The 22,417-nt window shown below is 43.3% G+C and overlaps 1 protein-coding gene across 1 annotated transcript in view; it reads left to right on the top strand.

Annotated features, from left to right (window-relative positions):
- Positions 1 to 3,355: 3,355 nt before the first annotated feature.
- The window catches only part of Daam1 (dishevelled associated activator of morphogenesis 1), a 176,541-nt gene continuing 157,479 nt past the window's right edge, over positions 3,356 to 22,417 (top strand). Inside the window, exon 1 of the mRNA XM_023703187.1 lies at positions 3,356 to 3,465. The gene's annotated coding sequence lies outside the window, so the exon portion shown is untranslated. The remainder of the gene's footprint in view (positions 3,466 to 22,417) is intronic.

Raw genomic sequence — 22,417 nt, forward strand, 5'->3', positions numbered from 1 at the left:
TAGCCATGTTTGACTTTGGATTTCTCATATTTTTTCCTGCTTAGAATTTTTTTTATTTTTATGTATTTAGTGCAGGGCCTAAGTAAATCGGATTTGTAGTGATCCTCCTGTTTTCAGCACCCCAAGTGCTGGGATTACAGGCACCATGCCCAGTCTCAATCTCCGGCCTGGGGATCAAACCCTGGCCACTGTGCTCTGTGTAAGCAGGCGCTTTAGTCCACTGAGCTAACTGGCCGGCCCCTTGCTTAGACATTAGAGAAAGATAAAATGAATGTGATACATAATTTCTAGTAGTCTTTTGTTAAGAATAAAAATTTTGGGGGCTGGGGATATAGCTTAGTGGTACAGCCCTAAGCACTGTATGAATATATATATATATATATATATATATATATATATGTATATAATTTAAATTGAATTTTGTTAACTTGTTTTAAAATTAGGCTTGACATTTCTGAGGTAATTTTAATAGAAAAATTACTAATGCTAAAAAGAAGAAATGTTTGTGTAAGACTTTTCAATTTGGAGAGTGTTTTTACATGTTTCATCTGATTTAATCCTCAAAAACCTTTGTGAAGTAGGTATTATTATCGATCTCATTTTACAAATAAGGAGACTGAGACTCAAAGAAAATAAGCAACAGATATAAACAAAGTAATATGGTTGAAAAATGGTAAAATGGCACATTCTCACACCTAGGTTCACACACAACCTTATTGTGCAATGCTGAATGTGAAAACGTGGAGTTACAGACTCTAATTTCCATTCTATTGATGTCTCATTTCCTTCCCTAACTAAAATCTAGTCTCTAGAGTAAACCTTATGGCAGAACTAAGCGAAGTTATTTTGAAAGAGCGGCAACACCCCTCCCTGCCTCCCACTTGTTTAGAGGAGCTAGTCTCAAAAGCCCCACAGGTTCCTAATTAATATTATTGGATGAGGCAGGGCTTTTCATAAGATCATTCTAGAACAGCCACAGTAATTTAAGAACAAAGGGCAAAACCCAAAGAATCTCTTTGGGCTGAGGCTGTAAATTAAGCCAGAAAGACTGGGTATTTCTGATGGCTTTTGCAATGACTTGGTCAGTTACAAAAAATTAAATAAAAACATACACATAACATTGAGCATGTGTGAGCTCCTTTCTGCCTTCACAGGGTGCTTAAGCTCCCTCTGTTTCTACCTCCACAGTCTGAATTTTTGATGATAAAGAGCCATCTTTGTTTCCCTTGGTTACCAATTGAAACAGTGTGCAGGGATCAGTTCAAATTCAGCACCATTTACAGAAGAACGACACAATGCCTTCTATCTGTGTGTGTCATGTATATTTATGTCTGTTTGAGAGCAAGAATGGCTTACGTGCACATCCACACATTTACAGTCTATTGTGTATGCTGTCCTTTATATGTAGAGATGAGCTATGTCACATGACACACCTCTATAATATTGTTATAGAGAATGAATTTTTGTTGTTGTTCAGGCAGACCTTACTCTTTCCCTCATTGCTGGAAAGCCTGGAGAGTTTTCTATAAGGTAATTTCTGCTATTAAATTACTCCTCAGAGTACACCTCAATAACATACTTTTATCTATGAGGATAAGCCCTACGCTATAGAGAGGCTTCGAGAGGCTCCGCATTTCGTTTATTGAGTCAATAAATTTGAGGCTTACTGATTATGTTTCCATCTAAAAGCTTTGCAGAGTTATAAAAGCAGGAGGGCCTTTAGACTCATCCCAGGTCAAGTTTCAAGAAACTTGGAACATTTTCTTAAACAATGAACTGTGTGTACATTGACTACATATTAGCTACAGTATCACTGTATCCTTGTTCTGATGGCCAAAGGAACATTTGTATCCTCTGGCTTGAAACAGAAGAGCAACATTCAAAGTTATCTTCCTTCTATGGAGGAAAATGGATCTGGACTGTAAAAGAATAGGCTTGCTAAAAAAAAAAATTCAGCACTAAAACATCTCTCCACAAAACAAAGAATCCTCCTCCCACTTAGCTCCACAATTACTTCCACCCACAGTTTTCATTTGAAGCTAAGTTTGCATTGTGGAATGAAATAAGGTGAGTGACAAGATTCCCACCAACAATTAGGTGGGGAGCTCTTAGAAGTGTTAGTGGGGAACCTTAATTTCTTAAGAAGATATGGAGAGATTTTGCTAAAGGAAATGGAGGTGTGCATTGGTCTTTATATGTCTTTGGGCCATATAAAATGTCATTATAATTTACTACTCATTTAGAACCCGAATAAATGAGTTTTTTTTTTTTTTTTTTTGAAGACACACCTGGAGATTTTCTGTCAATGTTAATTTTTCACAATATTTGGTAGTCAATGAATAATGGAATATTACCACAGAGCATTTTTATGTATTAAAACAAACTCGGTCCAAAGGGTCAGAATTCTGCTACATATTTGGCTTTAAAACAAATATTCACGTGTATTGTCAGGAAAATTCTTGAAGGGAGACTGTTGAGGGCTTTAAGGTCTTGAAACACTTTTTGTTTCTTTTTAAGATGAAAGCATAGAAAATGAGGGAGGTGTAGATTTTAAAATACTTGTATGCATATATACATAATTTAGTAGAACTTTTAGACCAACATGCTGTCTGCTATCAGTTGGGAGCCACAGGGCGGGAAGCTGTGGGTAGGAACAAAAGCCCGGCGGGGGACAGTGGCTCCCCGCGCAGCCGGCGCTGGCGATGCCCCGAGTCTGTCACTTCGCCTTTGCCTGGTGACAGCTCGGTGCGCCCGTCAGCTCAGCCAGCCACGCTGCTAGGTCTCGGGCTCCATTAAACAGGGAGAAGGGCAGCGACAGGAAGGAGCGCTGACCTGAGTGAGGATGAGAGGGGCCCTTCCCGGTCGCGGCCGGGTCGCCGGTCCTGGGGACCCGGGCAACATCAGGACCCCGTTTACCCCAGTCCCCGGGGTCCCGGGAAGCAGCAGCTGCCCTATGTGGGGAAGGCGGGGAGCCGTTGAAACTTCTCTCCCCAGCCGGGCCCCGGCGAGCCTCAGCAGGGGTCAGAGAGGACTGGCTGTAGCGCAGGAGCCCTCGCCGCCCGAGAGCCAAGGAGGTCAAGTCAAAGGGCTCAACCGCAGGGAGCCTCCCTCGGGCCAGCAGTCCCACTCAACCACTGCTGGCCGAGAGGCGGGAGGCGGGGCGGGGGCGGGGTTCAGGGCTGGGCCTTGAGGCCGCGGGGTGCATCGGGAAGTGTAGTTCCCAGGAGCCGCGGCACGAGGCCGTTCCGCTCAGCCTGCCGAGTCGCGCATACAACTCCCAGGAGCCTTCGGGCCCAACGGGGAGTCCATGCGCAGTGCGCGCCACATTCTACCCTATCGGGAGAGGAGAGGGTGATGTCACCTGCGAGTTGGTAACCTACGAGCTGCTGTGGAGGAAACTGTTTAACCGGATCCCATTGTACCCGGAGCGCAGAGCCGCCTTTCCAGCATGCTGGGACTGCTCAGGTGAGGGGACGCTCGTGTCGCCCGCCGCGCGCGTTCCTTGAGGGGCCCCGCCGGCTCGGGCGCGGGAGGGCGTGCGCCTTCTGATGGGCGCCGATGCGCGGCGCGCCCTCCCGCTGCCTCCGCGGAGCTGCGGGCCCGCGAGTAAATATTAAACCCGTCCTTCAGGTTTGGGTCGGGTGGGAGCTACACCGAGACGCGCGGCTGCCGAGCGGTTTTGGAAAATGGCTGCAGCCGGCGCGGAGCGGGCGTCCCCGAGGACGGGTCCCTCCTTCTCCCCTGCCCGCTTCGGGCCGGCTCCGCGCCGCTTCGTGGACGACCCGAGGGGTGACTGGAGGGGTGACTGGAGTCGGGCAGACACGGAGCTGCCGGGTTCCAGCGAGGGAAAGCGAAAAGGGGCGTTGCGGAGGGACGAGAGGAGTTGGCGACAGCGAGGGCAGGCAGCGCCGCCGAGCCCCTGCCCTCGTCCTCTGCGAGGGGTCCCCGGAACCCCCAGGAATCGCGCCCTGGGCCGGGAGCACCTGGGCCGGGGCGCAGCTGGCGACTTGGAGCCCGGGGGCGAGGTGTTGGATGATGTCTGGATAGGGCTCTCTGTGGGGAAGGAGGAGTGGATAATCGGGTTTACCCAGCGGGTGCCAAAAGCCAGCTCCTTGGGATCGGCTTGCTTTGGGATTGGAGACGAGCGGCAGGCCAGGCGACCTGAAGTCTTCTGGATTTTCTTTCGCTTTTCCAGCTGACTCACTCATTCATCAAATTCTGCTAAGACTCCCCTCACGTTGCTAATAGCCAAGGCTTGGGGTGTTCTGTCTTTCACCCCCATACAATTTTTCATTGCGCTCATCAATAGATTTTTGCACTGCATTCCTCACTCCTTATCTCCACTCCGCGGAGAGCATCAAGAGCAAATGTCACCCGTAACGGTGTAGCTCTCGTTGAACTGGTAATTTCTTGAGATCCAAGCAGGATCTAGTGAATTGAAGCCGAGTTTGACTGCTGGACGAATCCCGTTGCTATGGCGACTCGGGCCTTGGAATCCTAACTGCTGGCCCTGCAGTTCAGTCGGCTTGGAGCTGCGGGCAGCTGGGAGGGCGTGGCCGGTGGGTGTGGTCAAGCCCTGGGCCCCGGGCCCCTCTGCTCCCTGCTGCTCCGCGGGTTCACAGCCCCGCCGCCCTTCTTTTTCCCTAGTAAATGGCTTGCTTGGATCTTGTTCTAGGAGACTTTTCCTTACTACGTGTCTATACTGCATTTTTCTACCATTATCCTTCCCTAAAACTAGTCGTTTGATGCACACCCCCCCAAGTTACCACTGAAGAGATTGCTTTCTCCTTTCAGACTAGCTGCATCATTTCTGTAGCCAGACAGTATTTCTTCAGAAAAGAGCTCGTCCCTGTTCTTTAAGAGAGCCCATTGGCCACCAATAAGGATTCCAGTTTGCAGTTCCAGAGGTGCAGTTGACTGGAAGTAATTGGGGGACAATTAAGTGAATTTTGAAAGGCATTGTCCTGCCTTGTGGTTCTGGTGATATGTGAACACTAGCCTAGAGGATGCAGGTCATAGCGTGAGGAGCAGGCTAGAAAGTAGGAACCCTAGCTCCTGCTCTGGCCTTAATGCGTGCCCTGTCTGGGGTTACCCCTTTACTCTGGGGACCTGTGGCTCACTGGTAATATGAGGAGAGGAATACAGTACAGGGTTCCTAAAGTTGAGTCTAGACATAAAATCTTGTGGTTCAAAGGAGACACCCACTCCATTGTCAGGGATCTGAAGGTGAGGTTTTAAACACAGCTTTTTATATTGGGTTAGTATCTTCAAACCTTACTTGCATGATAAAATAGCCTGGTTCTTTATGGCAGTGCTTTAAAGTGGGCAGGGCGGCTATATTATGATTTATACTGCTATTACTACTATTCCAGTCTCTGGGCTTCTAATTATACTTTTAGCCTTGGCAGTAATTATTTAGGTTTTGCCTTTTTATAGATTCTTGGTGAATGCAGTTGTTTGTAACCTAATTACATTAAGTGTAGTTAAGTTATACAGAGATTTTGTGTCTCTCTCACTTGGATTTGATACAAAGTACATCATCACAGAAGTTGCAGGTGTGTATCTGTGTGCCTGTGTTCCAGTCCAGGTAAATACTTGGGGGTGCTCTGCGCCAGGGCTGTCTTTAAGTAGATGGTTGCACACTCTGGAGAGATGAGAAATACTATTTTGTCTTAGCTCTTCAAGGAAAATCTTCATTGATTTATTGATTTGTCTCCTTTACTAGAATATAGGCTCTTTGAGGGCAGGATCTTAGTCTTTTCTGTCTTCCCAGCATTTAGAGCAGTGTTTGCCTGTTTGTAGATGTTTAATAATTGTTTGTTGAATATTAAGTATTAGAACTGTGATTAGAGATCTGAATTCAGTATTCTTTCTCAGACAGTTCTTTCATCCACTTTTCACATTCCTCTTAGTTTTTGGTCAAAATTTCATTTTACCATAAGTGAAAACTCTGGCATAAAAAGCCTTCTTTATATCTGAAAGAGACATGTATCTTGCAATTATTTGCTTTTGGAATACACTCATATAAGTTTGTTGTTGTTGTTTTTTTAAACTGGTTGTAGTGTATTACTCCCAAATTTCTAGATTTCTACCAGTTTTACTTTCCTAAGCTCATATAAACTTCCCATGAGGTGTCTTACAGGAGAATAGGGAGAGAGCCAGAGGCTAAGATCCCTAGCCACTTTTCCAGGCCACCAGGGGCACCCAGAGAAGCTGGGAGACAAGAGTCCTCTCATCTGGGCTAGAGTTTCCCAGGCAGGCTGATAGGGCAGAAGAATATTTGTCCAATTTATGTAACGTTGTTGTCATCCAGGAGTCAAAGCTTGCGTTTTTCAGTCGTGTAAATTAGTGTGGAGGTGTGATATTGAAGGGACTGGTAGGTCACATCCTTGTGCAGTGCATACTTCTGGGACTTCCTGAATAGGTGCAGAGGAATTTGAATCCTTTGAGCCTTGGCTTTTGTGCTTTGTGGACAGGTGTGGGTCTTATAAATATGTGTCTGTGCATGGTTTTATCTAAGGTCCTTGTTTAAAGGACTGCTTTTAGTTTTGTTGCTATTCTCAGAATAAATAAGGTATTTACAAATAAACCAGTTAAGATGGAAAGCGTTTCATTTTGTAAATATTTTGGAAGCCGAATGAAAAGTAGCTTTGGCTTGAGAATCTTGAATCCTTCTGTAAAAACACTAAAAGTTATAGCTGTTGGATCAAAGGAAACAAGCTTCTCTAGCAAAATGTGGTACCCCTGAGAGCAGTAGGTGTTTGGTTCAGGAATTAATCCACAGAGCTTGTCATTACTGTGGGGCTCTCCCTGGCTCCCAGCCATGCTCCGGTATTGCCAAGTGTTAAGTTTGTCCATATAGTGCAGAAAACAAAGCAACTTTGCCAATTTAGCTTGGCAAACTTGTTTTCTGTCTAGAGGGATCCCCAGAAAAAGTGAATTTTCCTCTTTGGACAAGGAATGTGGACTGCTGTTTCCTTTTGGTATTACAGTTTCTTACTTAGTAGTGCAGGAAATCAGTGAATATCTATCCTAAATATTACAACATGTGCTCTTAGGGGTTTCCTTGACAGCTCAGAATTTTCAGGCATCTGATTGTACAGATGCTGTGCGTGGCTTGGGAGTGTCTAGTCTTTAAGCAGGCTGAGGCAGGCCAGGGTGGAGGAGCCCTCTTTTGAAGTTACTGTAACCTGCTCTTGCAGGTTTCCTTGAAAGGTCAAAAAAATTTTATGAGTACATTTAAAATATACATAATGATCACATTCATTAGAGGAAGTTTGTACCTGTACATATTTCTTGTTTCTTTTTTTCTTGAGCCCCTCTCCTCCCTTCAACCCCTCTTCCCCTTATATATAGACGCTTTTTTCCAGTTCCTTTCTTCTATTCTTTTTTCCCTTTCTTCTCTTTCCCCCGTCCATCTCTTCTTCCCCTCCCCACTTGAAAATTTTCTTCATATTTCTTAGTATCTATTATACATTTTGGTCCTTATTTACACTTTCAGTTTCTCCAACTAGAGAAACAGTGTGATATTTAAACATGTGTATCTGATGTATTTCATTTAAGATTATGGGTTCTTTGCTTTTTCTTCTTTGTCCTCCCTTTTCCCCTTTCTTTTGAATAATTTCTTCGTGTTTCACAATGCCTTTTATACACTTCGCTCCTTATTTACACATTTAATACCTCATACCAGAGAAAGAATGTGATAGTGACCCATGTGAGTCTGATTTATTTGGCTTAAGAGTATATATCAAGGTGCATATATTTATCTAGCGGTATATCGAGTTTATCCTTCTTTATGGCTGAGCAGTACTCCATTAAGAACCCTACATCTTCTTCATCCATTCCTCAGTTGATGGACATTTTGGTGGTTTCTAAGATTTACCTATTAGAAACCGTGTTGTTATAAACATGAGTGTGCATATATTGTTGTGGTAGGATATTTTTAATTCTTCCAGGAAGATACCTAGTAGAGGAATAGCTGGGTCTAATGGGATCCCTAATCCTAGTTTTTTGAGGAATCTCCACACCAATTTCCATAGTGATTGTACCAGCCTACACTCCTGCCACAGCTAAGAAGGGCTCTTTTTTCTCCACTTCCTCTCCAGCATTTGTTATTGGTTGATTTCTTGATGTTAGCCATTCTTTCTGGGGATGAGATGGAATCTCACATTGTCTTGATTAGCGTCTCTTGAGTAACCAGTGATATTGAACATTTGTCTGTATATTTATTTGTTGTTCCTACTTCTTTGAGAAGTCAGAATTTTCAGACATCTAATTTTACAGATACTGTTTAGGAAATTGATACAGAGGTCCGTCCGTGTCTGCATGTGGCTTGCAGTGTGTCTAGCTGTAGAGCAGCTGAGGCAGTCTGGGCTGGAGGGTACCACTTAGAGTTACGTCAACTTAGCACGTGAGCTTTTATGTAGGCCGGGTTTGTTAGAATGGTCAAGGCTGCTGATAGTGACTGGAATTGAAGGGAGGGTCTGCAGTACCCGCTCCTTCAACCTACTGCCTCACAACAGCCCTCTTCTCAAAGAGGGGTGGTTGAATGAGATGCGAGTTGATTTTGATCGCCTGAAATCCTATGTGCTGCAAACAAGAAAGAAAGGTTTATCTTTCTTATTTTCTGGTGTCCTTCTGCCATTCCAGGAGCAGAGAACAGAGCTTTTCAGAGAGGATTTGCATCTGTAGTATCTAAAAATCTGTTAAATGTTGAGGCCTAGGAGCACAGTAGCAGGTGTGCAGAACAAACTACCCTCCCCACCCCTGCTTCAGTTATAATCTGGCTGTAGGAAATACATTTCCAGTTCTGATGAGTGTATTTCCTTCTTGATATTTACGTGTTCCTGTTCTTTGCCTCAGTCTGACTTTCTACAGCTGTGACCCCCTCAGCTGGAGTGTGCCGCCTTCTCAGCAGCTGAATCCTGTGCTTTCAGGTCCAACTCAGGTGTCGTGGCTTCCTGGGACCCTGCCCAGCCATGCCCGCCCGTGTTCAACCTCTTTCTCCTGAGCTCTTCCTCTGACCACCCTGCACTCAGTGTGCTGCTAATAGTGCGTGTGAAGTGCTTGTCTTCTGCTGAGCTCTTTCTGATACTTTATGTGGGCTACACTGTGCAGGGTAGGCACTGTTACCACCATTTTGCAGGTAGGAAACTGAGGCATGGAGAAGTTAAGAAACTTCATGTCCTTATAGACTGGGTTAGGGACTTGAAGAGTGATTCCCCCCACACCCTGTTATTGCCTGGCCTGAATTTCTCTGTTCTTTCTTCTTCAGTTTATGATGGGGGGCTCACTGCTTCATTTCATGTATTAATTTTAAGATAGTGCTGGATCAGTAAACACTGGGTTGAGCAAGAGTAAAATTACTGCTTAATGGCTTCTTAGAGCCTGCATTTCTGAAACCAGAAATGTTCATCAACTTTCGCTAGGTTGAACTCCTCCTCTGATAACAGGTCTCACCTAGAAAAGGCCCACAGAAGCTTGCGTTAAAAGAGAGGGGGCCCATAATTTCCCAGCTTCCCTCCCTCGTAACAAATCATGAAGGCTCCTTTGAAAGGAAAATGATGAAATCTTGAGCAGTAGTCAAACATACAGTTTGATATTGGACACCCTTGGATATTAAAATAATTTTTCCCTCCACCTCAGAAAAGAACTTGTATTTATTATTAGAGGGTAGCAAATTTAGTTTTTGATTTTTAAAAATTCTAGTCACCGTTGTGAATGAAATGTGGAAAACTAGGGAAGCAAGTTCAGTTTCAAATGCAGATGGTGCAGTTTCCTGACTCACAATAGATCTTTTCCTTTTGGCTTAAAACTAAATGCAGTGCCCCTTTGAAATAATAAAGACAATTGGCTGAAACAGAAACTGGTAATTTAAGGAAATAATAGGAAATCTGTGCCATAATAACATATTTTACCAGAAAGGGAAGGCAAAGTGAAAATGCAAAAGCTTGTTAGCCATTAAGGTATTCAAACCTGATATTCATTTAACAGACATTAATTTCATAAGGTCCCTCCCCCATTCACTTTGTTTTTCTTCCTAAGTAGGTCATTTACCTCTAGTAATAACCTGAGCTCATTCTGTACTATAAATTCCACCAAGAGTAGAGTTGAAGGTTACCTGTGTTTCTGCCAGGCACACAATTAAGGTCACCTATTAAACTCATCTGTCCTTCTCATTTCTAAATACCGGCAGTGCGCCTGGCAAACATTCCCAATCTGATGGGCTGAATTTGGATTTACAGGAGTGGACGGCCCAGAGCCTACCTCTGAGCATTGTTGGGATGATGCAGATGCCTGTGCTTTGGTTCCTGGGGTGGACTCTTACAGTGCGGCCTGTGTGCTAGGCTGTGTCTCTCGGTGACCTACAAACCAGGTCAGGTGCAGAGTTCGTGTCTTGGTTTGGAGCTACAGATTGTACATGCTCCCGTTCCCTGCTCAGTAGCTGGCTTCCTGTCCTCTCCCTTCCTCTCCCCTCCCTTCCTCAACCTCTTCTCTCCTCCGACTCTCCTTTTTCCTCCTCTCTCTTTCTGTCGTCCCCTTCTTTTCTCCTCTCCTTTGCCTTCTTTTTTCCTGCCTCATCTCTTGCTTTTTCCCTTTTTCTTCCTCATAGTCTTGGCCCCTAAGGCGACTAGATGATATGTTGTGCATGTATCAGTCAGCGCGCTGCCAGTGTGCTACTAGAGACAGGAACTGGGAGGGGTCTTAGCTTCTTCAGACCTTGTGACCTTCGGGCAACAGTTTGCTAGGGGCTTGCTGAGGAACTGCATGCTTCTGATGGTTGTCCTCTGCACAGATTGGGTACGTCAGGACTAGGGCTGCTTCCTAGAAGTTTGCCAAGTGGAAGCTTCTGTCTTTTCCCACCTGGGAGTAAGGCTAGGTGTCAACAATATTTTGGTGCCACTTCTAAGCCTCATTCCTGCATAACTCCTGCATATTCATACCTGAGAACAGTAGTCAGCATCGTTCACCAGATGAGATGGATTGTCTGTTTGTGTTCCGGCTTAATTGTTTCATAGAGATTTAGCAAAACTAATAACTAAAATGTGTAGATACAAGGTAGGATTTGCTGTTCTGTAACACAGGTGTTAGACTAGAAACTCTCTTTGTTGCAAAATTTACTGTAAGAAAAGGAAATGTGCCAGGTGTGGTGGCACATGCCTGTAATCTCAGCTGTGTGAGAGGCTGAGATGAAGGGATTGCCAGTTTAAGGCCAGCCCAGGCAGTTCAGCAAGGCCCTGTCTCACAATAAGAAAAATTAAAAGAGCTGGGTGATAGCTCATGGTGGAGTACCCCTGGGCTCAGTCCCTGGTGTTGCAGGTTTGGGCGCATTAGACCATTGGAGGGACCTTGCTGCGTTTCGTGCTCTTGAACATTGGTAGACGTGTGGATACTGAGAATGCTGTATGTTGTTCAAGACAACCATTTAGCTTCTGTTTTTAAAATACAGCTACAGATGTAGTAACCCAGTAGTAGTGGCTGGACTTGATTTAGAATGATGGTGGCAAAAAGCCCCACAGTGATATTCAAGAATAGAGATTAGATTGGACTAGAATAGCTTTGTGACCCACTTAGGGCTTGAGATTCTGTGAATAAGTAATACGTCTAACCTCAGAAGTTCCAGAAACTAGGAAGAAACTGCCATGCCCATGGCATTTTCTGCTAACGGGTTGATTAAAAAATATATTATTTTTAATTTGCCATACTTTCTTCCCAGACAGTGGGCGAAGTTCCCTTTCTCGTGTAACCAGGCTTTTCCTGACCTGCTCCCTAGGTTCTAATTTTCCTGCTGGGGTGGGGAGGGAGGGAGGCAGAAGTAGCTGTCCCTAGGCAGCCTGTAGTGTAGCTAGGGAACCAGTCACTGACCTGAGCCCAGAGAAAGGAGCTGAGTGGTGGCTGAGAGCAGGGCTCACCAAGTTGTTTTTCTAATGGAAGAAGTTGAGGGAAGGAGACTGGGAGTTGCTGGACTTCATTTATCTTATCACTCGTTTCCCTCCGGGTTGCCTTTGTTTATACTGTGTCTTCAGGCCAAGAATTCCTGCAGCAGAAAGCGTGAGCACACTCAGGGACACTTATATCTGGGCTTCCTTCTTGTGTTTCCATCTGCTGATGTGGCTTTCTCCTCTGCAGCTTGATCCGAAACGAGGACTAGAGGTATTTAACCTGCTTTTCATGCTTCTGTGGTGTGGAAAGGAGATATGAAAACATTGACTTAGGGCAGATGCTAATGATTTTTCTGATAGAGAAAAAGAATAATGTCAAATACATTTAAATTTAACGTCCATGTATAACTTACCATCTATGTATAACTTGTATTTGGTGGAGAGTTTGGCCATAGAAGTTTGATGCCTCGACTAGAATCTCTTCACACATTGCTTGGTACTTTGCTGTTACACAGAAGAAAAAGGAATGCCAGTTGGTATTAGGTCTGGGCAACTCCTTTACGTTTCCTTGGCTTCTGTTTCTCATCTGTTGAAATGAGAATATTCACATAGAAGAAGCTGTCGTCTGTGTAAAAATTTTAAAGTTTTAGGAGAACAGTATCATCTTAAAATGATGGCCTTGCTCATGTGGTTTTGTGTGTGTTGTGTAACGTGCACTGGGCTTCCCTGAGCGGGAGCTCAATGAGGAGTGACTGTTTTTTCCCATCCAGTTTCCAGCCCTGGCTCCTCTTTGGCATAGTGTACCTGAGATTCCCCCCTTCTGATGCCTCGTCTCTTCACTGAGTAGCCCAGAAGGTCCCTGGGGTCTAACAGATGAAACTAGACTAGCTTTTGGTGATCACTGCATTATATTTAACTAGGGTGTTCCTTTTTAAAAATTATTTATTATTTAGTATGGAGTCTATAGGATCTCACTACACAGATTGGACTCTTAGTGATCCTCCTGTTTTCAGCCTCCCAAGCTCTGGGATTACAGGCCCCAGTCTCAGTCACAGTGTCAGCATGCCCCCAGGGGTGAGGCCTGTGCCGGAGATCCCTGAGCTATCTGGCCCGCCCTTAACTCAGTGTTTTCTTTAAACCACAGCTTGCCTAGTGCTGTATTGTTTTTAAGAATAGAGTGGTTTTGGTGAGCGTTCATACTTGATTTATCCAGATCTCACCATACCCAGTGCCTCATGCAGTCGCTTAGGTTATTCGGTGTTTTGTTTTTTACTTCCTTGGTAGACTCAAAGGCACTGAGGTTTTTGTTTGTTTGTTTGTTTGTTTCAGTACTGAAGATTGAACTCAGGACCTTGTACTTGCCAGGCAGGTGCTGATGCTGAGTTTTTGATTCCTGTTTGAAATCAAATTAAATTGGATTGAGAGGCTGTTCAAAGGCTGGAAAATGGCCCATTGTCGCTCTGATTTGGGGTTTTCCACTTTCACCGGAGACTGGCTCTTTCTCTGCTGTGAGGGACTGTCTGAGCACTAGGGGATGCGTAGCCGTCCAGTCTCACCCCTAGGCCCAGGAGCCCCCACCCCAGCTTCTTCACCCCTTCCCCCAGTTTTAACAACCAGTAGTCTTCAGGCATTGTCAGGTGTCTCCTGGGAAGCCAGCCGGTCCTGCTTGAGAGTCAGTTGACAGAGTTTGGATGGCCTGTGAACTGTAAACATTAGACCAGGCTTACATATTTAGACACAAATTGGATTTCATTTAGGGAACTGAACTTCTCTGCTGTCTTTCTTTATTTGGGCAGTTGGTTTGAGAAAAGAAAAGGTCAGTGGATTAGACCCTGTGGGGTCACTTCTCCACTCTTGCATCACCACAGCCTGGGAAGCCAACTGCATTTTAAGGACACATCCTTGGTCACAACAGAGACCTATGTGAGACCCTGATGACGTATCAGGCAGGATCAGCCTGCCAGAGCGTGTGGGTGAATGACCCTGAAGCCCATGGCCTAGGCTGGGAGGTGAGTAATATATCTGGATGAGGGTGGTGAGGCTTTGGGGAAAAGCAAGGCCAGCGCTGCTCCATGGGCCAAAATGCTTTTTTAAAACAGGCTTTATTGAGCCTTTAAGAAAATGACAGTTTATCTCCAGTCAGCAGTGTGGGAAGGAAGCTAAAAGTGATTAACAGAGTGATGTTCCATTTTTTTTCTTCCTCAAGCAAGAATGTCTTTTAAACTTGAGTCAAAAACTTGGGGTTTAGCAGTGCTCCAACTTGTTTCTTCGGTGTTTGAAGTGAAAATGCTGCTTATAAGGCTTCAGTTAGAACCAGTGCACGTTCTTTTCCTGGTCACTAATTGAAACAGTGCTTCTGGAGCTGTGCAGTTTCAGCTTAAACACAACCCAGGTTCCTTCCAGGAGGGAGAGGGCAGAGCTTTGGGGGAGCCTGGCCCTTCTCCAGGGCCACTTTGTGTGGTGTGGTCCCCTCTCCCAGACGGTAAGGTAAGGGACTCTTTATAGCAGATGTAAAGAGATGGATGGCCTGGAGGTGCTCAGTAGTGGTCTGGGGTCAGACTTCACCTCAGGTAATTCTCACACGCAGCCAGGGCAGAGAACCCTGATCTGGGCAAGGAAGTATGGAGAAGTCCCAGAAGCGAAGGGAGGGCTGCGGGCCTGTGTTTAAAAACTTTTCAGTGACCAGCTATGTTTAAAAACTTTGCACCTATTTTATGTGGGTATTTTACAAAAGTTTGGAATTGGCGAAAAGGTATTTCACATGTAGAGTACTGTACACTGTCTATTACGCTTTCAATAAGCTTGAAGCTTTATTGTATTATTTTTTTTTTATTTTTTATTTATTTATTTATTTATGCATGTGTGTGTGTGTGTGTGTGGGTGGCCAGCTCAGCCCACCAGGGGGCGCGGCTGGCTGGCATGTGGTGCTGGGGGGTTGAACCGCGGTCCCTTGCTTTACTAAGCTTGTTCTAAGTAGGTGCTTTAGACCACTGAGCCATCTCACCAGCCCTTTATTGTATTATTGAATAAAACTTGAAGCTGTACTATATTATTGTGTTTTGGTTTTCCGGGTTTAAGTGGAAAACCTTTGGCCTGTGGAGGTTACTCTTACTTCAGGATGCCTCCTTGGGAGGATTTGTGTGCATCTTAGTCTGTTTGTTGTCTAAAACAAGAAACCGAAACCACCCAGTCACAGATGGGTGACACTAGGAGCCTCCCAGAGACAAAAGTGGGTGCGAGGAGGACTGGTCAATGTACTTTCTGCCCTCTCTTCTGAGCAGTAATTGAAAACACTAGAGAAGGGATCTAGGATATGCCATAGCTAACTCTGGTTCTGGTAGTTTCCAATCAGACTGCCCTGGCTCTGCAAAACTGGAATTGGTTCATTTGCTGCCTTTCTTTCTTGAGCTAAAGCTGCATGTCAGCACCTCATCCCCATGGGGTGTCCTGTTCTTGGCCCAGAGCTCTTGACCAAAGGAGGGACTAGAACAAAAAGGCTTATATATTTATTTATATTTCTGTTTTCTTCAATTTTTGTATTGGTGCATGTTTGCAGTATATGATTACATTCCTCGTGGAGAGTACATGTATATGACATCGTAGTACTTTTTTAAATCCTCTCCTCCCCCATCTACTGATTCTCTTTCACTATAGTGTATTGTCTTTAAGTCTTTCAGAAAGATCCTGAAAAGAGGAATAGCTGGGTTGAAGGAAATGTCTATGTTTAGCTTTTTGAGGAACCCCCTGCAGATTTCCATACTGGTTGGACTAGTTTAGAATGCCACCAACTATGTAGACAAATTCCTTTTTCTCCAGCATTTGCTGGAGCATTTGATTTCCTTTACTAAAATCTTATTTATATATTTATTTATTTGGTGCAGGGCTCGCTGCACAGCTCAGATTCCTAGTGACCCTCCTGTCTCAGCCTCCCCAGTGCTGAGATTACAGGTGTGTGCCACCATGCCCGGTTTCCATGGCCTGTATGGTGCACCTGGGGTTCTGGGACCAGCATGACATGCAGTACTGGAGATTAAACCTGGGTCCTTGCATTTGCCAGTCAGGTACTAAGACTGCCAAGCTATCTCCCCAACCCCTGGAGCATTTGATTTCTTGATGATGGATATTCTTTCTAGAGTTAAATTAAATCTCAGTGTTGTTTTAATTTGCTTTTCCCTAATGGCCACAGATGATGAATATTTTTTCATATATTTATTGGCCGTTTGTACTTCTGAGAAGTATTTATAAGACGGAATTTTAGACTCAGATTTTTAGAAAACTACATAGCAGGAGCAAGGAAATGACTTAAGAAAATATCTGGGGAGTTTGTGGCATCGCTTCCATAGCCATGCTTCTTTCTGGCAGCCCAGTACTCCGCTGTGAGTAAGTGCATTTTCTTTATCCGCTCACATGTTGGCGGACACAGGCTGCTTCCAAGATGTAGCTGAATGCTCTGAATGTATGAATGGTGCTGTTAAAATGCGAGTAGGTGTGTGCCACTGTGTGGGGTGTCCGCGGCAGCGGTGCCGTGCACCATCCATCCGTTCATTTACAAAAAATGGCTCTGAGGTGGGAAGTAGACGTTCACGGTACTGTGTCATATTCCTAGAGAAGTGTCCTCATTTTTACTTCTGGAGTAACAGGAGGCTCGTTCTGCTTAAAGTGCAGGTCGGCCTCTGTCCTTAGTGTCTGAAGTGAGCAGATTACCTCGTGCGCCTGCAAAGCTCTTTGCTTTCACTGCAAGTGCTCTCGTGTTTTGCTTATTTGGAATGTCTCAGTCTTCAAAGCACCAGTAACAGGATAATACACTAGATGCCGGTGTAGACGTCTCAGCACCTGCCTGTGAGCATGGGGTCCTGAGTTCAGTGGCTGGTGGCTCCTTCTCCAGTTTGTTGTGCTTAGGGTAAATCATCCACCTTTAGTTCTTTTCTTCTGAAATACTGATTTTTGAGTCTCAGATGGCCAAAGTTTTCTAATACTAAAGAAAGTTATTAGCATGATACTGAAGGGAAAAAAAGACAGTTAAAGGATATGATGTTTCTGGAAGTAGCGGTACTGGTTACACAATTTATGAATATACTCAGTATCACTGACCTGCACATTTTATACAAATGAATTTTATAATATCTAAATTGCACTCAAAAGTCTATTATAAAAAAGACTAAAGAGAGACTAATCAGTTTAACAATAACCTACAAGCGTTGGAACAACTTAAAAAGAGACTATGAACCTTAGAAACAGACTATTTATTTATTTATTTATTTATTTGTATTTTAGGGAAGGGTCTACAGGGTGTTCAGGGTCTCACTACTAGATTGGACTTGTGGTGATCCGCCTGTTTATAGCCTCCAAAGAGCTGGGATTACAGGTGCGCGCCACTACACTCAGTCTCAATTGCAGTCTCGGTGCGCCCTGGGTGCGGGGCCAGCATGGCAGGCCCTGAGATCGGACCTCCAGCCCCTGCACCTGCTTGCAGGCACTTTAACCTGCTGCTGAGCTATTTGGCCGGCCCTTGAAACAGATTTTTTAGACCTTAGACATTATGTTAACATTTCTTACCTATATGTGTATCTCACTTTTTCCTCTCAACCGATGTATGATTTGAGCAAAAACATCTCAGATTTTTCTCTAGAAAAATATATAATATGGACAAGTAAGAGTTGCAGTAATTTCTTAGTATTTATAAACCATCTGAAATATGGAAAATTTTGTTATAAAGAAATTTTGTTCTACAAGGATCTGGCCTTTCTCATGCCTTCTAATCATGAAGTTGAGTATTAGAGGATAAAATGCTTTCTTCTTTTTTATACCTGCTGTGATAACCTATGATGTTGGTGATTTATTTGGCTTAGTCGCAATTTGCTTTAAACTTGTTTCATCTGATTATTTTGCAAGACCTTTCTGCTATAGAAACTGGCACTGTAAAAAGCAGTCAGGTTGAACTCTTGCCTGTAAAACTGCGTGTGTCAGATAAGAAGAATTTCATTTATCAGGGATTATGTTTAGCTCAGAAGCTCTCAGATGAGGATTCATGATCTGTCTGAAAAACACCACATTAAAAGTTAAATTGCTGACTGCTTAGGCACTCCCTTTGTTCTGGTACAGTTACAAGCCTCGTGCAAAGGTAGCCCTTGAGACGTTGCAGGGCTACTTAGTTACCAGTGTCGTCCAGTTGTAGCCGCTTTAGTGCTGCACATCACTTACCACAGACTTAAAACACCCTCCTGCCACTTCTCTGCTGTGCTCCCAGCGAGCTGGAACCCAGCTGTCAGGACTCCGGGCTGTCCTTCTTCTTGGGGGCTTAGAGGCTTCTTTTCCACTCACCAGTTGTTGGCATGATGTATTTCCTTGTGACCATAGGACTAACTACTACTTTTAGCTTCTAGAGACCACCCACATTCTGTGCCATGTGGCTTACCTGGTAAGTCTCACAGAGAGGGTTTGCTTTCTTCTGCACCTGCAGGAACACAATTCTCTCTTCTGCAACAACCAGAGAAAAGGCAGAGATGAGAGGGCTCACCTGGTTAGGTCAGGCTCACCCAGGGCAACCTCACTGTGAACATACAATCGTGGAGTGACTGCTCTTCATGGCCACGGCTCCCACCTGCAGGGAACTCAAATGGGGCAAGGGCAGTGGGCTTCATTAAAGTTCTGCCTGTCAGCTTTAGTATCACAGATGATGCCTGTGTATTCTTGATGGTTATTAAAATAGGAATAAAATTAAAAAAGCATCCAAAGGGATGGAAACTCACAGATACACTGCCAGCCCTCTTCTGTCTTCCTAAAATGTTTCACCCTCACCCTTATAGCATCCTATTATTGTCTTTTAAGTAGAGTGAAAATGACTGAGAAAAGACTTTATTATTGAGCAGTTCCTATGCATTTGAGAGGCTGATACAGTGAGTCAGAGACTCCTCCATGTACCTGTACCTTCCACCAGTTGTTGAGTCACAGTTAATCTTTTATCTCTATGCTCAATTCTGGGATTATTGTAAAGCAAGTTATAGACATTATATAAATCATCTGCAAATAAAGCAAGACCTTTAAAACTTTAATTAAAAATCTATCAGATCTAAAATAATATAAAATTATATATTAAATACTTTAAAATCATAAGTTTGGTCAGTTTCAAAAAATTCTCTTCAAAAAATTTGTCCAACTCAAGATTCAAGTAAAGTTTATATGTGCTGGAATTTTTTTGTATAGCCCTTAAATCTCTCTAAATCTCATGTAGTAATTTATTTTTGCAACTTACTTGTGAAAAGAACTGGGTTATTTGTTCTGTAGGATTTCCCACAGCCTGGAACTTAGATGGTGTACCCTATTTCTCTTTTATTTTTCCTATAAATTAGTTAGAATGGAGATAATTGTTCCTTATACTCTGTGATCACTAGAGGTAGGAAAGCTATTTAGTAGACAGTGGTGGGCATCATTTACCAGAGCAGATGTAAACAGATATTTGGAGAAGAGGGTGTGTGGAAGCATAATGCAGATATGTCAGGTTTTTCAGATTTTTGCTTTGACCTGAGTGACCTAAATCAAGTTTGAAATTGGAAAAAAGAAAATCTTAAAAGAGAAAAAAGTGTTTTGGTTTTTAGTTTTGGAAAATAACTAGATTAAAAAAAATTTTTTTTACACTGGAATTTTGCTAGTTACAGTATTTTATATCTGTAAGTTCTCCAAAGACATGAGTGTTGTCCTGCAAGAACATGATAGAGGGCCAGGGAGATGGCTCAGTAAAATAAGTGCTTCCATGGCAAGCACAAGGACCTGAGTTCAATCCCTGGTTCCGGAAAATAAAAAAAAAAAAAAAAAAAAAAAAAAAAAAAAAAGAATATGATAGATATATTAAATCTTCACAGGAATATGCTTCTTTTAAAAAATATTTGTATTGTTTTAAAAGAATAATTTTATATGATTGTCACTGAAGGAAAATTCAGTAGATTATCTGATTAAAATTTTATTTTGTAAGAAAAGATACCCATAGGGGCTGGTGAGATGGCTCAGTGGTCTAAAGCACCTACTTAGAACAAGCTTAGCAAAGCACGGGGACCGCGGTTCAATCCCCCAGCACCACATGCCAGCCAGCCCCGCCCCCTGGTGGGCTGAGCTGGCCACACACACACACACACACACACACAAAAAAAATTAAAAAAAAAAAAAAAGAAAAGATACCCATCACAGAGATAAATGAGGCTGTGGTAACCTAGAAAGGAAGATAATGTGCTTTCCCGGAAGGGCCAGCTAGTAAGTATTTCAGGCCTTGTCATCCGTGCAGGTGCCCAAGTGTCATAGAAAGCTATAAACCAGTGGGTTGGACAGTGTGTAAGTGGTGGCTAGGTCTGACTCTGGGACATGAGTATGGTAGTTTGTAGAAGCCTGCCTGAGAGCACTTTGGTCTCACTTTAAAAAAGTTACTTTGTGAATACACTTATGTTTTATACACAGATAATGTTTTATATATAATTAGGAATACTTAAAAGTAGGGTTTTTAATGAAAACATAATAGACTTTATTTATTTTTTCTGTATTTTTTTGGGGGGAAGGGTTTATAGAGTGTTCAGGGTCTCACTACTAGATCAGACTCATAGTAATTCTCCTGTTTACAGCCTCCCAAGAGCTGGGATTATAGGTGTGCGTCACCGTACCCAGTCTCAATTGCTGGCTCAGCCCCTGTGTCAGCTTATGCAGGCACTTTAATCAGCTGAGTTGTTTGGCTGGCCTTCATAATAGACTTTAGAAAATGTTTATTACCATATAAAAATGCAGTCTATCTACATTTATTTGTTTGTTTGTTTAAGATAGAATTTTGTTGCGTGGCCCAGGCAGACCTCATCTTCAAGACAGTCCTCCTGTCTGAGCTCCCCAAATGCTGGGATTACAAATGTGTGCTACTACACTAGCTTAACAGTTGAAAAGAAAAGAACCCTTTAAACTAATCTGGTGATGTTTCAATTTGAGAGTACATACCTATTTGCACATTTGCAAAGGAAACAGAGTGAGAGAGCGAGAGAGCAAGAGAGTGAGAGAGAAAGAGAAACAAAGACAGAAACAAGCAGACAGAGACAGAAACACTGAGACTTGCTTTTAATGAGAAAATGTTTTACAGAGAACCTAAAGAGGTTTTCCCTCACTTCTCCTGCATATAAGACTGGGTAGTTCACATTGTCTTTCTGTGGTTTAAGTATTTCAGCTATAAAATTAAATACTTGGGGTTGGGGGATAGCTCAGTGGAATAAGTGCTTGCCTGGCAAGCGCAAGGTCCTGAGTTTGATCCCTGATACCACACACACACACACACACACACACACACACACAAATTGAATACTTATAGTTGGTAATGGCTGTGTAGAGCTGTCTTCCAAATCCTCCTCAGTTGAGCTTTTCAGAGGTGACTAGATCTAGGGTGTGCGATACTGGGATTAGGGATGCAGTGCCCAGGTTGATTCACGGCGTGATGCTAGGATTAAGATTGCCCCACTGTGGGTGTGAGTGCTATCCTCCCCAAGAGTGTGTAGCCTGGAAAAAATGTGAGGGACAGAGTTGTATCGCTTGTTGCTTGCACTTCCTGCTTTCTGCCTTCTGCCCGCTGTGGCCCGTTTTCCCCTCTGCCACACCACCGTGCCGTGGAGCAGCCAACTATGGACTGAAACCTCTAAAAACTGAGCTCAAATAAACCTTTCCTCCTCAAACTTAGTGTGTCAGGCATTTTGTCTCAGCAACAAGATGAGTAATTAAGGCACTTATTTCACTCTTATTCCAGCTCTATTTGTGAGTAAATGTGAGCAAAGATTGGCATTCGTAGCACACAAGATGTTCCTTGCAGCAGCTCATCAGGATCAACCTGCTTTGAGGAGGAGACTGGCGAGAAATATGGAGCTCTGACCCAGTGATGGTTCAGCTTAGGATCTTGTGGCTTTATGACAATGCAAAAACAATTTATGTTGAGTAAAACCGATCTTTGAATTTAGAATTTTGGTCTTTTTCTCAAAGATCCTGTGGTATTAATGGGTAGCAGCAGCGAGTGGCTATTCCCTTGAGTCCAGGATCCTGAGGGGAACACGCTACACATATGATGTGCTGCTGTGTTGCTAATCTGTGGTGTTGGGTAGGTTAAGTATAGTAAGTGCATTTCGACTTACAGCATCCAAAGGTTTATTGGGACATAACTTTATCATAAATGAAAGAGTGACTAGTTAGGAAATTAAGTTTCATTTTCTAAATTGTTTTTGCAATTTAGTGTGTATTAATATCAGCTATGTGTAGCATCAAATAATAGGTTTAAGAGTAAAACTAGAGTCCTGATTGGGTCTATTTTGTTTACTTAGTAAAACTCATTTGTTGCAGCATACCTTTGTTTTAAAATGTAATTTGATTATTTAATTAGACTTCACCTTCATCTTTTTTTCTTTTCAAAGTTTTATTGATAAACATATAGCAATAAGACAGTTTCAAATCAAATCGAAAGTACAGTTTCAACAAATAATACACTGCATATATTCTTCTTAGTGGTTAATTGCTGTACAAGATGCAGACTT

This window comes from Octodon degus, unplaced genomic scaffold (assembly GCF_000260255.1).
Source record: "Octodon degus isolate 3935 unplaced genomic scaffold, OctDeg1.0 scaffold00007, whole genome shotgun sequence".
Classification (NCBI taxonomy): Eukaryota; Metazoa; Chordata; class Mammalia; order Rodentia; family Octodontidae; genus Octodon; species Octodon degus.